Raw genomic sequence first — 14,397 nt, forward strand, 5'->3', positions numbered from 1 at the left:
CATTCAGACCCTTGTTATTTTTTAGCTTCACGTAACCTAGGTATATTAAAAGAAATAAAATGAATTCGACTGGAATTTAGCTACCTCACAATATAGACTATTCAGTTGATGACATTAGCGTTCTCGTAAAAATTTTCATCTTTCGATTCGTTTAATCTAAAAATATATTTTCTTAAAAAAAAACACTTATCACGACATGAAATATTCAGTTGAGTTTGCAATCATTCCTAATTTTAAAAGCAGGTCAAAATTGTTCAAGAGTAACACAATGAGAGAAAAACTAGTTAATTACTCAGTAGTACAGTTTAATAGAATAGAAATAGCATCCTAGGTTTTTCTCCTAATTATAGATCATTTTACCTACCTTTAGTATTGATGGTGAACGGCGTCGGAACTAGTCCATTGCATCAGTTCAAATACAATTTATACCTCACTGAAAACAAAAATAAAGGTATCAAGGTGACAACCTCCGGTAAAAATAACAAGTGTTCTCAAGTAAACAATTTCATTTTTTTTAAACCCGATTCCTTTAAACGACTGAAAGTGAAAGCGTCTTTCTGATCATATTCATCCGAAAATCAGCCCACGATCGGGATCAATAATTATTACATTCATATGAAAAAAGGGGTCCCTTAAAAACCTTTCGTAATGTTCTAACTCTCCCGCGGTTCCTGAATACATTAGGTTGTTAATTGATTGGGAATAATGAAGAAATGAAGTCGCCCTGTAGATGTCTTCACACATCGCCACAAAGGCACGCTGATTTACGCATTTTCTTGTTTGATAAAAACGGTTCGCATACTTAATTCCGAGCACAAGACACGAGCAATAGCACACTGCTTCATTTTCTTATTAGCGTTATTGAAGCTCCTGGAGACGGAATAAAGGGGTTTTGTGTTGACTCTTGAATAACTAACATAAGATATTGCTAACGACAGTAATCTTAACCTTTAAACGAGGTATTTTGTTTTATTATCAGCAAATCTGTAATCTTCACGCGACACAATGGACAGTATGAATTTTATACCAAACATGTAATGGTCTGTATATGTAAGGGTCTGCTTATAGAATAAGGTTTATAAATAATAATGTACGATTGGAAAATCCCCTGACAAAAGAAAATGAAACTTTCAAAATAAAAAAAATGAAATAAAGTTACGCGTAAATAATTCATTCAGTCATTTTTAAAGATACACAAAGGGATTAGTTTACAAGATTTTGCATCAACATTCATGAAATAAGAAAATCGGATCAATGTTAAAGGGGTATGGTCACGATTTTAGTCGAATTTTATTCTTCTGTTTTTATTATTTACAATGCTTTAAAAATTCATTTTTAGTGATCAAATGAAATTTGAGAGTCAGTCGTAAAGTTATAAGCAAGATACATGGCTCACAATTTAATGTTTGGTCATGTAAACAAGGCTCGTGCCCTGTTTTTGTTTACGTAGGTTCTATACACCACTAAAAATCTTTTTCAAGCTGATTTGTCTATCTTCGTATTAATTTTAAGCAAAAGTAAACAGTTCCTAACGTTTAACACATTTATTTTAGGTCTAAAACTGGAATTTTCACTCTGGCATTCAAAATGTAAACAAAAGCTTTGTTTACTATGCAAATAATTGTAAGTTCTGAAACTCGCCTATATCTCAACGAGTGACTCTAAGATTTTGGTTGCCTACTACATGTAAATATGCCGTACTGAGGCATCATAGACACTAAAATCGGAAAAATAATTTTGATCAAAATCGTGCATGACCATGCCCCTTTTAGAGTGTATTGCTTGAATCTGTCAAGTTGAACATTTTACACCCATGTTTCATATCGGGGGGGGGGGGGGGGGGGTAATAAACACAGTCTCTGTGGGGTTTTATTTTAGGAATAAGAAAGCATTTCTTGAGTATTATTAGGCAATGAAATATGCTCAGGGGTGATCAAATCCAATAAAGCCAGAAGGGCATTATGATATTAATTTTCATCACGCCCAACCAAATTTGATCACCTCATAAAATTCAAAGAATGATTCCTTATCACTTATAATCATGTAATTTTCTGCAGATTAGATTTTTTTTTTAAAAGTCATTCTTGAAATGTATTAGAACATACATAAGAAAATCGAGTGTTATCACTGAAAAAAAAACAACTTATGTCCGTTCCATGTCCTCTGGTTATTGATCACGTGTATTGTTTGAGATTGACAGGAAAATGCTAGCTATTACAGTAATCACTTTTGCCAGAAGTTAAAAGTTGGACGACTGCGGTTTGGCAAAATTCAATTAATCATACATACGACTTGTTTTAGGTTATTCAGTGTTTTGAACTCATCTGTCACCCTGTTTCAGATGCAATTTGCCAAATGGCACTCGTGTTTCTTAAAATGTAAATCGATTGTTTACGAGCAAAATACTTTCCAAAATAAAGCAGAGAGAAAGTGTTTATTTTTCTAATTAAAATTTACATACTCTTAAGTTTCTTCATCCACCACATTTTTGCTAAAATATTTAGATAATCATAAATACCTCTGTGTCCAAATTACGTTTTTTTTTTACTTCAACGGATAAAGATAAAATTAACTGTTTTACCCCCACCCCCCCCCCCCCCCCCTCTGCCGCTTCATGTTTCTACACACATGGAACCAAAAATTGCATTGTAGTAGACATGAAAACACCCGGATGATAACGTTGATAAAATTGGTTGCGAGGTGTTCCGAATTATTCCGAAAGGAGTTTCGGAGAAAATATATAAACATTTCCCACGTAAATCTCCGTAGGAAATTTGTTTTCGTTTATGTTAATTTCTCCGGGTAAAAAATAGATGGTGTCAATGAAGAAAATTTCGATCTTTTTCTCTTATATCGATTTCAAGTTTACTTCTTTGACAGGTACATGTGTGAGTATTTTCGTTAAAATTCATCAAAAAGCGAGGGAAGCAGTAATCTTGGACATACTATAGGCGATATTTGTCGCTTATCGAGTGAAGTTTCATGTAATCTATATAAGCTTTACGAGTACAGAACTACAGGTAATTACAAAACTCGGACAATGGACGTGGACATAGATTTAAGTACAATATTGCTGCAGGTGTATGCTTAAAAAAAACTGGTCATATTGAGCATTCATGCATAGTAAAGAATGTTCCGCTGTAAAAACATTCCGTATCCGCAGCAGTATCGCGTTCTTTTCATCACTATGTCTTAGTGAGAGTGTGCGAGAAACCTATCCAATTGCTACCAATTGCTGAGAAATTCATATGATGAATTGTGAATACCAGGGAGGAAATTACGCATAAATGCTTGCATTTAAAACGAAGTTGAGTGTAAGTGGGGATACCTTCTCTACTTTAGATTTTTTATCGAATGTACGTACATGTATTTCTGAAATAACAAATAGCTCTCATTTTTTCGCACCGGTTAGAAAGAAGTAATTAACAACAGCAATACAAATAGGAATTAGGAGTAGAAATGTGGCAATGAAGCAACAAATATGGATTACATTTACGAGCTTAATGATATTCACGAATCGATAAATGGGGTCATTTTTAGAATTTATAAAACAAATTTTGAATGTGAACATTACTTACTTTTGTTATCAAGTAAATTAAGAAAAACATTTGTTAAAAGAAAAATTAACTATCACCTTCCTGTGGAAGTAGGAAGATGAAGCAGTGTTCAGAGAAGTAACTAATATTGTAATTTGTGTAATTGTAACAAAATTTGATACGAATTACATTTTATTTTAGAATGTAAGACATTATGTTACTTACGTAGTTAGTATTGAGCTAAATATTGTGTGTTCACCCATTTACTTTTTTTGACATTCACAACAATAAAGTATAATGTGAAAATGATATTTTTGTTCATGTACCTTGTGTACCATTAGAAAGTCTTTAATTAATTAATCCGTGTGAAAATAGCGCCAAAAATGTAAAGCATGATTAATATTTCGTTCTTCCATACCTTGAGTTTTTTTTAGCTAATTATATAAATGCATCATAGAAACAATATCTTATATAACAATCATATATACAATTTTAAGATTCAACTTGAGTTTTTCAAAAACATCTTAATTGAAAATAATTTTGTATATATTTCAAGCAGAAACATCCATATGCCACTGAATAATGACGCATTGGATGTTGATACCATACAACCTTTAGATGATCTGTCTCATCTTGTTAGTAAGGAACAGAAACTCTACCGCGATCAAGAGAGCTTGCCAATGCCTAGCACCAGGAAATTGTTTTGGTTACTTGAGCGTGTTTTGATTTCTATGTAGGGCGCATGAGATTAATTATAGGTGCATTACACTGAGATCTTTAATAATTTGAAAAGCACAGACATGTAAATATTCTGTCATTTGATTCCAGGTGTTTCGCCGATCGAAATTTCGTCTTTTTTATTTTATGCAGAGTCACTTCAACAAACAAAGATTCACTACTGAGACTGAGCAATATAAAGCTGTACAATGAATAGTGTGCGCCTCTTCAGCCAACAGTAAACAATTATTCTCTTTTACACATTGAACTTTTTTTTAAAATTATAAATATAAACTTTAATCGAAAGGACAAATGAATATAAAAATTTCTTAAAGTAAACTCTAAGTAGATAAAAAGAAAACATGACTCGATTTCAGTGCATTCAGCATGAATAAAGAACTTGATCTCGTAAAACACAATTTCATCCCATTTAATCCAACAATAAATTTTTGTTATAGTAGAACAGATTGGATCAGACCAGAGGCTCCCATCTCACTCTCTGTGTTATCTGGGATGTTTGTTAAGTGCATCAATAGTTAAAATGCGTGTATTCTGTCCGAACAGAAGATTTATCAGATCGTTCGATTCTTCAAAACCCGAGAAGGAATATCTGAGGCGTGCACGTTAGTATCTAGAGGAAGTGCACTTGAGAAATCGCCAAAATTTTGGTTGCAGATATCGTGACTGCGAGGGGTCGTAGAAATATGAAATTTTGGCGACAGCTGAACACGCCTCGGGTATCATGGTATAGAAGTGCAAATATTTTGAAATTGTTATACAATTATTACTTTCTCTTGATAATCTTTAATCTACAATGCATGTACAGTTTGTCATCATTTGGTGTTCTTTATTTGTAGAATATTTGAGACAAAGACCGGTTAAATGTTTGGTTGTGCTCCATGTCCGTAAGATTACAGTCGATCCTGAGATTACTGCACGGGTATTTAAAAAGGAATAAAGTCAATTATATACGTGTTGAATCATTAAACATTAATATAGAAAATATATATAAAACTAGATCCGTTTTAATAGAATTAAACCTGTATTACATCACAAGCAACAAAAATAAGGCTATATATAATTTTTGAATTATTGAAACTTTTCAGATTTTCAAATTGTAAAGAAAAAATACCTATCTGGAAGTAAAAGAATTGGCACTAATATGAATTTCGTCGAATTGCTCGATCAAACTATTAAGTACGTGTTTAATTCTGTACTTATTCATCTTTCAATTCCAATCGGAACCGCGTTAATTTTGTTCTGACACATGGTTTTTTTCTACAGTTCTCTTTTCATTCTTATAAAATCGGCGCGTTAATACTGTTTTGACACACACGTTTTTGCAACAGTTCACCAGACAGGCATAAGGTAAGTAAACAACAGTCACTCAGAATCAATGCAAAGAATGCCCAACAATTCCTTCACTGTCTGTTGTGGGACCATTTACCCAGAGAAATGTCAGAACTGATGCCATTTACTGCCGTTGCGCTGAGGAATACATCAATCTCCATACCCCCACCTCCCCTCGGTTTTAAGCCTCGGTCAAGAAGGAGTTCTAAAGCTTTTTTATTGATTAAGAACACGAAGTTCAGTTTAACTCTAAATTACAGATTTATCACTCTCACGAGAGAAAAACCTCTCAAAGCATTAATAATATTGTTTCCCGCCAAAACAAAAATTTGTGCATGCAAAATGACCTTTCCTTTCAACTATTATACCATACTTATTCAGAGTTTCCATTAGAGGAAAATATCATGCACAAATCCAATACCAATTTTGGAAAACGAAATTTCTGCCTAATTTCCTCGCAAACTCTAATTACAACTGATTGTGAAGTAGTCTTGATGACTGTAGATTTAGAACATGGCTTCATTAAGGTCTTTTATCGAAGACTTTGGAATAATGTCCCAGAGCTTTCAATCTATAATCTAATATCAGAAGTAAAATCCATCGGTGAACTGTTAATTCCAATTTGTATTAAATTGTCATAAATTGACATCAAAGACCCAGTGATCATTTACTTTTTACAAAGTCTTCTGAATTATAAAGTCTGCGAATAGCTTATTCGTCACAATTCAGTGCATTTTGTCGGTAGAGGCAGATTTGTTCTGAAAATTGTTTCTATAACTTTTAAAACAAAAAGCGTCAATAAAACCGACAACAAATCGTGAGTATAATTACTAGTCTGAACTCCTGTATACAACCAAGCATGAAACTTACCCCTAGAAGTCACTTTTCCTCCATTATAACAACTGCTGTCGCACTAAAAGCAGTCGCTGGAACATCTGTAAGTATATACAGTTTAATGCAACACGTTTTTTTTTTTACAGTAATCCATACAACGAGGTTCATCAATATTGAATATATTATATTTTCGGTTTGATTGCCGCCACAGAATCACTTTGAAGTAGCTGAGCCAGTGAGTAGTTCATGCGTTAGGGGCTTTAACACACTTATTTACAGGCTATTTGTCGTGATCTTATCAACGTCTGCGTGAAGCAATCTTTCGAGCAAGCTTTAGCCTTGGTCTTGATTATTTCAAACCGATGTGTATACTTATTAAACTCAGCTGCTAGTAGATGCAATGGTTCAATGACTCAACTAATCCTCTGTTCATTTTGAAATGAACATTACATCGGAACTTATTAACAATCGATTTTTTTAGTTGATTTCGGACATTGTAATCTAGTTCAAAACAAACCATAGAGCGCGAACGGGCATTATTGGATCTAAGGTAGATATGATACGCTATCCCCCCTAACCATGGAGGTGCAGAATAAGTAAATATTTACACATGTAGACGTATGTTAAATAAATAAGAAGTTTGCGTTGAACCCCCACCATTTTCCTCGTTAACACAAACCCTTTATAAAGTTTTATTATTTAAAAGATCTACACGTATTTTTAAAGTATGATTTGTTAAGTTATACACCATTATTTGATGAAGGAAAATCGATATATTTTATCCTGTAAAGGAATATTTCTTCATTTTAATATAGAGCTATTTTAAATTCAAAGGAGACCAATACCGTCTTAAAATGGCCACGGCCATCGAGCCCTTTTAAAGTTAGCTGTTAAAAGCATCGGATTTTTGATCTAATATATATACGTAATCAAAATCTGAAATAAAAGGTTACCAATAATTTTATTATTGATTCTTATACTAAAGATACACTACGACTTTCCAACAATTACAGCATTAAAGTTAAATGCATTACAGTCCCGTAAAAAAGTATAAATCACATTTTTTTTTGCAGGAATGTATTTGTCAATTCTTATTAAATTATCAATGTATTTTGGTAGAGTTTATAATATTAATTAATATCTGACGTCCGCAAGCCTAGCAGACATATCACCACTCTATGAGAAAAAATGGTCCCCAAAAAATGATATAAGAAGAATACAATTTTCAAATGCACGTTCTTTGATGTTTTCATGGCCAACGAATTAGGTACACTCTAAAGACCAATTGCAAAACACCGGAATGCAGTCTGCAATCAAAGTTACATGTATTGTTGAAATTTACACGTTGATTTTCGTTTAACTAGTAGTAAACCACACAAACTTTAAAGTATGTGGTTTTTTTAATTGATACAAAATGAGACTCGGATATTTGTTACAAGTATCGACTTATTTTGATGACAATTCCATTTTCTAAAAAATTGTCTGTGAATGATGGTAGAAGGAAGCGAAACAAATCACATTGACATTTTGTGTTAGAGAAAATATTTTTAGCAAGAAAAGAAGAAAACATTGTGATTCCGTTTTGTTATATTTCTACATTCAAATCATACTTCTTTGTAGACACAAATATTAAGTAGATGCTGTCATTAGACAATAATACCCGCACCAAGTGTTTGCCCCTAAATAACACTGTTTTGTACCAGTGTAATTAAAAATGAAGGCCTCATGCAAGTTCCGGTAATACATTTAAAAATTATAATTTTCATAACTGAAGGATGAGATCCCTTCCCATATGATAATACACTTGAACAGCACTTTATGTGCAATTTGGGGTTGAACTGTTTGCATGTAAATTTTAAGTTAATCAATAATCTTAACATTTCATGTCATAGAAAGTATAATGGTCTATATAATTATTACAAACAAAATTAAATTATGCCCCCTCTCCGCGGCGGTTGTCGGTTTTAGATTTGCTTCTGTGTGCCTACATGTACATCACTGTGTGCACAGATTTAGAGAAGGGGTGGGAGTGAGGAGACCAGACCCCCCATCCCAATGAAAATTCATTTATATCAATAGTAAAATTACCAAAAATACACCTAGGCTCCAATGCCCTTACAGACATGTAATTGCTCTAACCCATTGCGCTTCAATGTTAGGTAACATTATTTTGGGGGAAAATATGATATTTATTCTTTATTGTTTATTTCAATAGGAAGCATACATCACAATATGCAGGTGTCCTGCAGCACCTTAAAGCTGTTATTTACCTAATAAAATAGTGCAAAGGGTTTTGAAGAATAGGTCATTAAAATACATGCATGTTACAAATAACTGATCTTTGGCTGAAGTTACGTACACAATACAGGTCTGCAGGTCTCATTAGCGGGTACTAGTTTTACCCAGCTCTTCGATTAGATGGGTTTCACGTGGTGTATATATACATGTATGTGTTTTCCATATGCAGAAAAGGATTAGTTAACATGCATAAACATTTCTTTTGTGATGACCAGCTAAAGGGATTCATATTGTGTTCTAATTGAATTATCATTGTGATGTTGACCAATATAGGTAAGCATAATACATGGATAGTGAGTATTATAGTAGCACAATATTATGAGACACCGGTATGTACATAAGTATTACTTTCACTTTCTAAATAAGTGATCTCCCTGTATCATCATCTTTTAATATTTAAATAAGATCCAGAAAATTTGCCAGGGGGAAGGGGGGAGGGGGGCGGCGGCAGTTAATATTTGAATTTGTTTGGGGGTAGGGGTTCCAAGTCATATATTTGACATTTTTTGATGTAATTCAAAATAAGACTAAGCCATACTACAATCATGAACATGAATAGTATAGAACAAAACACAAACTAATACATATATATATATATATATATATATATATATATATATATATATATATATATATATATATATATATATATATATATATGTGTGTGTGTGTGTGTGTGTGTGTGTGTGTGTGTGTGTGTGTGTGTGTGTGTGTGTGTGTGTGTGTGTGCCTAGGAAGTATTACAAAACACAGATGATAGATCTATATCTGGGTTCTTAAATTGAATCATATATCATGTACATATATTATTGTTTATTTCAGATGGTATGTAGGTCATGATCCCAAGTGCTCTTCCTGAAATTATCAAATATCATAAAAACCATTGAGATTCCCACCTTAATCCATTAATAGTATTCCTCCTTTGGTCATGGCGCATCAGATCATTATGGTATGTAAGTCATGACCCTAATGGGTCATCCTGACCCCCTTAGGATAAGAAATTGTCAATTATCTTTAAATTATTGATGTTTGATGATCTATCTCTATTTAATCTTATTATTAATTCTCCCAAATGAAATTTGGAGACAATGTTTTCGTACGATTTTTACATGTATTATTATTATTATTATTCTTTTTCTTCTTTCCCACTCTGAACTTGTTTCTCAGAGATGGCTGAACAGAATTGTACAAAACTCTAGGATACAATAGGCCTGCATATCTGGTTGTGCACCCTAGTTTGATTTTTCTCATTTGGGGTTAGACAACCCTTTTCGGGGGGGGGGGGTGTTCAAAAGGGTGTGGGGTCTAACAATGAACCTTAAGGGAAGAATCGTAGACCCTGTTGTAAATGGTCACTTGAAAACGGACAAAGATAATAATATAGGGTTTTCATAATCATATATTGACTGTTACTGGCAATATATAGGGTTTATTAGATCTGACCCCTGGGGTCATCCCCATCCCCCAGAAATTGGAATTACCATATATCTCAGAAACTGTTATACGCATGACCCCTATACCATAATATTCTTGTTCCTTATATCAAGGGGCAATAAATGTTATGTAGGTCATGGGCCCTGTGGGTGGTCCTGAACCCCCTCGAACAGCAAGTCCCTTAATATCTTCAAAACAGTTGAGATCCCCACCCTTAAACCATTTATATTCTTGTTCTTTGTGTCAAGGGGCATCAAACAGTATGTAGGTCATGGGCCCTGGGGGTGGTCGTGACCCCCTTCGAACAGGAAGTGCACAAATACCGGTATCTCGAAAACGGTTGAGATCCCCACCCCTTTACCATATATATTCTAGATCCTTAAAGGGCATCAAACGGTATGTAGGTAATGGGCCCCAGGTTTAAATATAATTTTTCAAAACCGTAATGCACATCTATAGAACAATCCCTATCATATCCCAAGAGAAGATATGTCTATCCATTAAATCATAAGAGGAGTTCTTTTTTTGGAGTGATAAACATCAATTTTCTGCTAATATTTGACTCCCTGGATGAAATTTAAATTTTTTAATCTTTATTGCACATCTATAGGACAGCCCCAAGTATATCCCAAGAGATGACGTATCTATTCTAAAAGTTGTAAGAGGAGTTCTGGGAACCATACTTTTTTTGCAAAAAAACGTCATTTTTTTTGTTGCCCACTGATCCCCATAATAAAAAAAATTCTGGAACCTGATCACCTTCAATATGACACCCCAATCATATTATAGAAGATCATTTGGCTACTGCAACAAAAAATGACGTTTTTGGAACCAGTTTTTTTTTATAAAAAAAAAAAATAACCCCCAGGACAAAATTGAAATTTCCGAAACCTTATTGCGCATCTATAGGATACATATTCCAAGAGATGATTTTTCTACTGTTGAAAATGTAGGAGGAGTTCGAGGAAGAGGTTTTTTGTGAAAAAACGTAATTTTTTACCAATTATTTGACTCCCAGGACTACCAGATAATTTTTGAAACCTTTTTACAAAACAACATGACACCCCAAATCAAACTCCAAGAGTTCAGTTTGCTAGTTTATAAAATGTAAGAGCAGTTTGAGAAAGTAAAACGTGACAGACGTACAGAAGGACGGACGAACGGAACAGAGTAACAACAATATACCCGAACTATCTTTAGAAAGTGCGGGTATAACAATTACCACATGTCAACACATGTCATTAGTTCTAAAGTCTACATAAAAGTAAAACATGGTCCCATAAAGAAGTGACGATAGACGCCCACTCTTCAGTCTTCATAGACATTTTCACAACACTTTGACACCTAAAAGTAGATATTGTTGGAACAGATATTCAGACATTCCAATTAAACGCTTTGTATGATGCTACAAATTAGTTATGGTATTGATGTATGTGCCAGAGCCGAAAGCTTAATGTTTATTTGTGATATTTACAATAAATCTCAAGGTTGTGCAATTCTCACTAAATAATTAATGAGCGAAAAGCTAGATTATTTTGATCGAGGCGATAGGTGATCAATACAGTCGTACTTATCTTAAAAGTTGAATACGGCAAAATTATGACTAATTCCGTTTACAACTATCGCAGCCTTTTCTTATATTTATGATGCATGTATCACCGCAAGGCACAAAAGAATACGCTACTTTCAGTTATTTAAATATCTTATGTCCTGACACATACTCTGGGGGTTTTTATGCCAAAGTTTTTTCATTTACATGAAACTTAAGTTCTACCATCTGTCAAACTTTAACTAATCAATTAACTGGGTTATTTTCTGTCAGTCAGATATGTACAAGAATTGATCGTATTGCAACCGAATGACTTTGTAAGAAGTTACACAAATTATTCACAAAGTATTGAGGATGAATTACTTAAACTTAAAAAAAAATATATGGTGTATTTTGAGTTTTTTTTTTAGTATATATGTAAACCATTTGATTTAATTCAACATAGATTTCAAAAAATCTTTAAGATATTATAATAAGTAAGGTCGTAGGATAAACTTACAAAAAGGCCTTACTAATAAAAGTGTGGCTAAGACCTGATAATCTACATGTAGTTTTCGATTTTTCAATCTTCGTATATTTCAAACATCAGAATATATTAATATTTTTGTAAGATTATATGACATTCAATGTAATGTACAGCAGCAGACCGCTTTATCCATTCCAAAGTAAATTAACATATTGTGTGCAGTATATACATGCAGAAGGTCTCCATGATACACTTACACATGCGGGTTGTACACAGTATGCAAAGCTGCTCTTTTTTTTATCTTTTAGCAGTTAAATAAAGCTGATTAACAAAAATTGAGATTTTAAGAATTTTTCTAGGAATTCAGAAAATAGCTAAAAATTCTAAAACTTCGAGAGGGATAACCAATGAGGCTTGACCTCACGACCCAAACCTATACCGAATAAGCCAGCCCAAGGGTTTACTCACGTACTATTTGACCATATTTTAATGAGTACTCACTAAACAGACTTGACTAAATCCATATATGGGTAAACTGGTCGTGACATAAAACATCGTTAACTGACATTACCGCGAACAGCTTCTAATGCATTACAATTACACATAATGGTGGTATAGAGAGAGGGAAGCTTTTGATCCATAATGTACACTAAACACAGAATGTCTTTCTGGACAAGCCCCCGTGGTCATCCCAGACCAATCCAATCAATAGGTCGACCACTGAACAAAGTAGACCGCCAGGAATTCCACTGACTACTATTGACGTTTGGTAACATGAAAAAATTATCCTGGGGCTCCGGAAGTCTGGGTGAGATAATTGTTTCCATCGACATCAGAGAAAACGGTCCTTCGATATGAACAGACAGAAAATAGGACCGTTTAACAACATTTAGATCAGACAGGCCCTGGTTTGCAAAGTTTTGAAGTTTTAAAATGTTTTTTATGTGAAGCAATAGCATTAGTGGTCTACTATCTTTTGGGTCACAGATCTTCTTTCTGGTATTTGTTATTAATCGGGTCTGTGCGACACCGTGGAACAATGATCAAATGTGGATGAGTTTAAAAAAAATGAAAATCAGAAAAGATATATTGCAAGATAGTCATGGCAATCCGTACAGTATTTATCGCACACAAAAAATAGACCAATAAAATTGTTGTTTTTTCCTTACAATTCATGTTGCCAGTTATCCTTGGTTATTTGTTGATTTTGATTCACTTCTCTACAAGCCATGTTTTGTTATATAATAAATCTGAGTGCTTTAACCAAAATTGAATACATAATTAAATAATTAATGAATGTGTTTCACTCCATAAAACAGCTTAATGGGTTTAGGAAATACACTGATTTAAATATTGAATAAGAACAAAATCCCCTTTCTCTCCTTAAAATGACAATGTGCTCTGGCAATGTTGGATAAGTAAAAAATACTACCATCATTTGATAATAATATTTTTGTCAACCAAATTTTTCCATAAATATAATACATAAGCATTTCCAAGAGAAACACTTTTATTAATTTTGCCCAACTTTGAGCTTTGTTGCTACAAGTAATTTACCCAATACAAGTAACTAAATCCAAAATCTTCCAATGAGTCCAAGTTCATTTGCAATAAAATAGAACAACAGATTGCGATAAAGGTCGTTTATTCAATGAACCCAATTTGTATTGTTTAAATTTGTTTGATAATAATATTTAATAGGATCGTTTAGAGCTAAATTACAACAAAAAGCTTTCAAGGGAACGATACTCCTGTTGCCTTTATCATTTTAACTTCATTCCTCTTGGGAGAAGATTGTCAAATCACATTAGAATTTTTCCTATTCGAGATATTTCATACAATATATCACATTAAAAGTATTCATATACGAGAGATTGTATACAATACACCCTTGTCTGAAATCAAGTGCGTAAAATGTACAGGTAAGAAAATATGTATGCTTGACACATATCATTCCCCCTTGTATAAGTTAGATACAGTTATAAGATATAGATAACTATATAACAAGTTTAAGAATTTGGTCCTCTCTTCAAATTAAATAATGGCTAAATTATCATTGTGAAAAAAGGTTTGCTTTCATTATTACCGGTATTACCAACATAAAATAGTAATGAACTTCAACACTTTACACATGACAAAGACAGCTCTTAAAACAATGTATGAATTTTATAAGTTACTTTTGAAAAAAAGAAAGTTAAAGCATTAATATCAAT

General features: G+C 33.2%; 1 protein-coding gene across 6 annotated transcripts in view; it reads right to left on the reverse strand.

Annotated features, from left to right (window-relative positions):
• Positions 1-14,397, reverse strand: part of LOC128192163 (glycine receptor subunit alpha-2-like) — a 28,248-nt gene that overhangs the window by 12,227 nt on the left and 1,624 nt on the right. For 2 of the 6 annotated variants that reach the window (XM_052864648.1, XM_052864644.1), the window contains exons 1-2: positions 641-875; positions 365-433 (exon numbers count right to left, since the gene is read on the reverse strand). The gene's annotated coding sequence lies outside the window, so the exon portion shown is untranslated. Of the gene's footprint in view, positions 1-364; positions 434-640; positions 876-6,473; positions 6,539-14,397 lie in introns of those variants that run through there. The other 4 variants (XM_052864649.1, XM_052864647.1, XM_052864645.1 and 1 more) reach the window with 3 other exon arrangements.

Source organism: Crassostrea angulata, chromosome 7, assembly GCF_025612915.1.
Source record: "Crassostrea angulata isolate pt1a10 chromosome 7, ASM2561291v2, whole genome shotgun sequence".
NCBI lineage: Eukaryota > Metazoa > Mollusca > Bivalvia > Ostreida > Ostreidae > Magallana > Magallana angulata.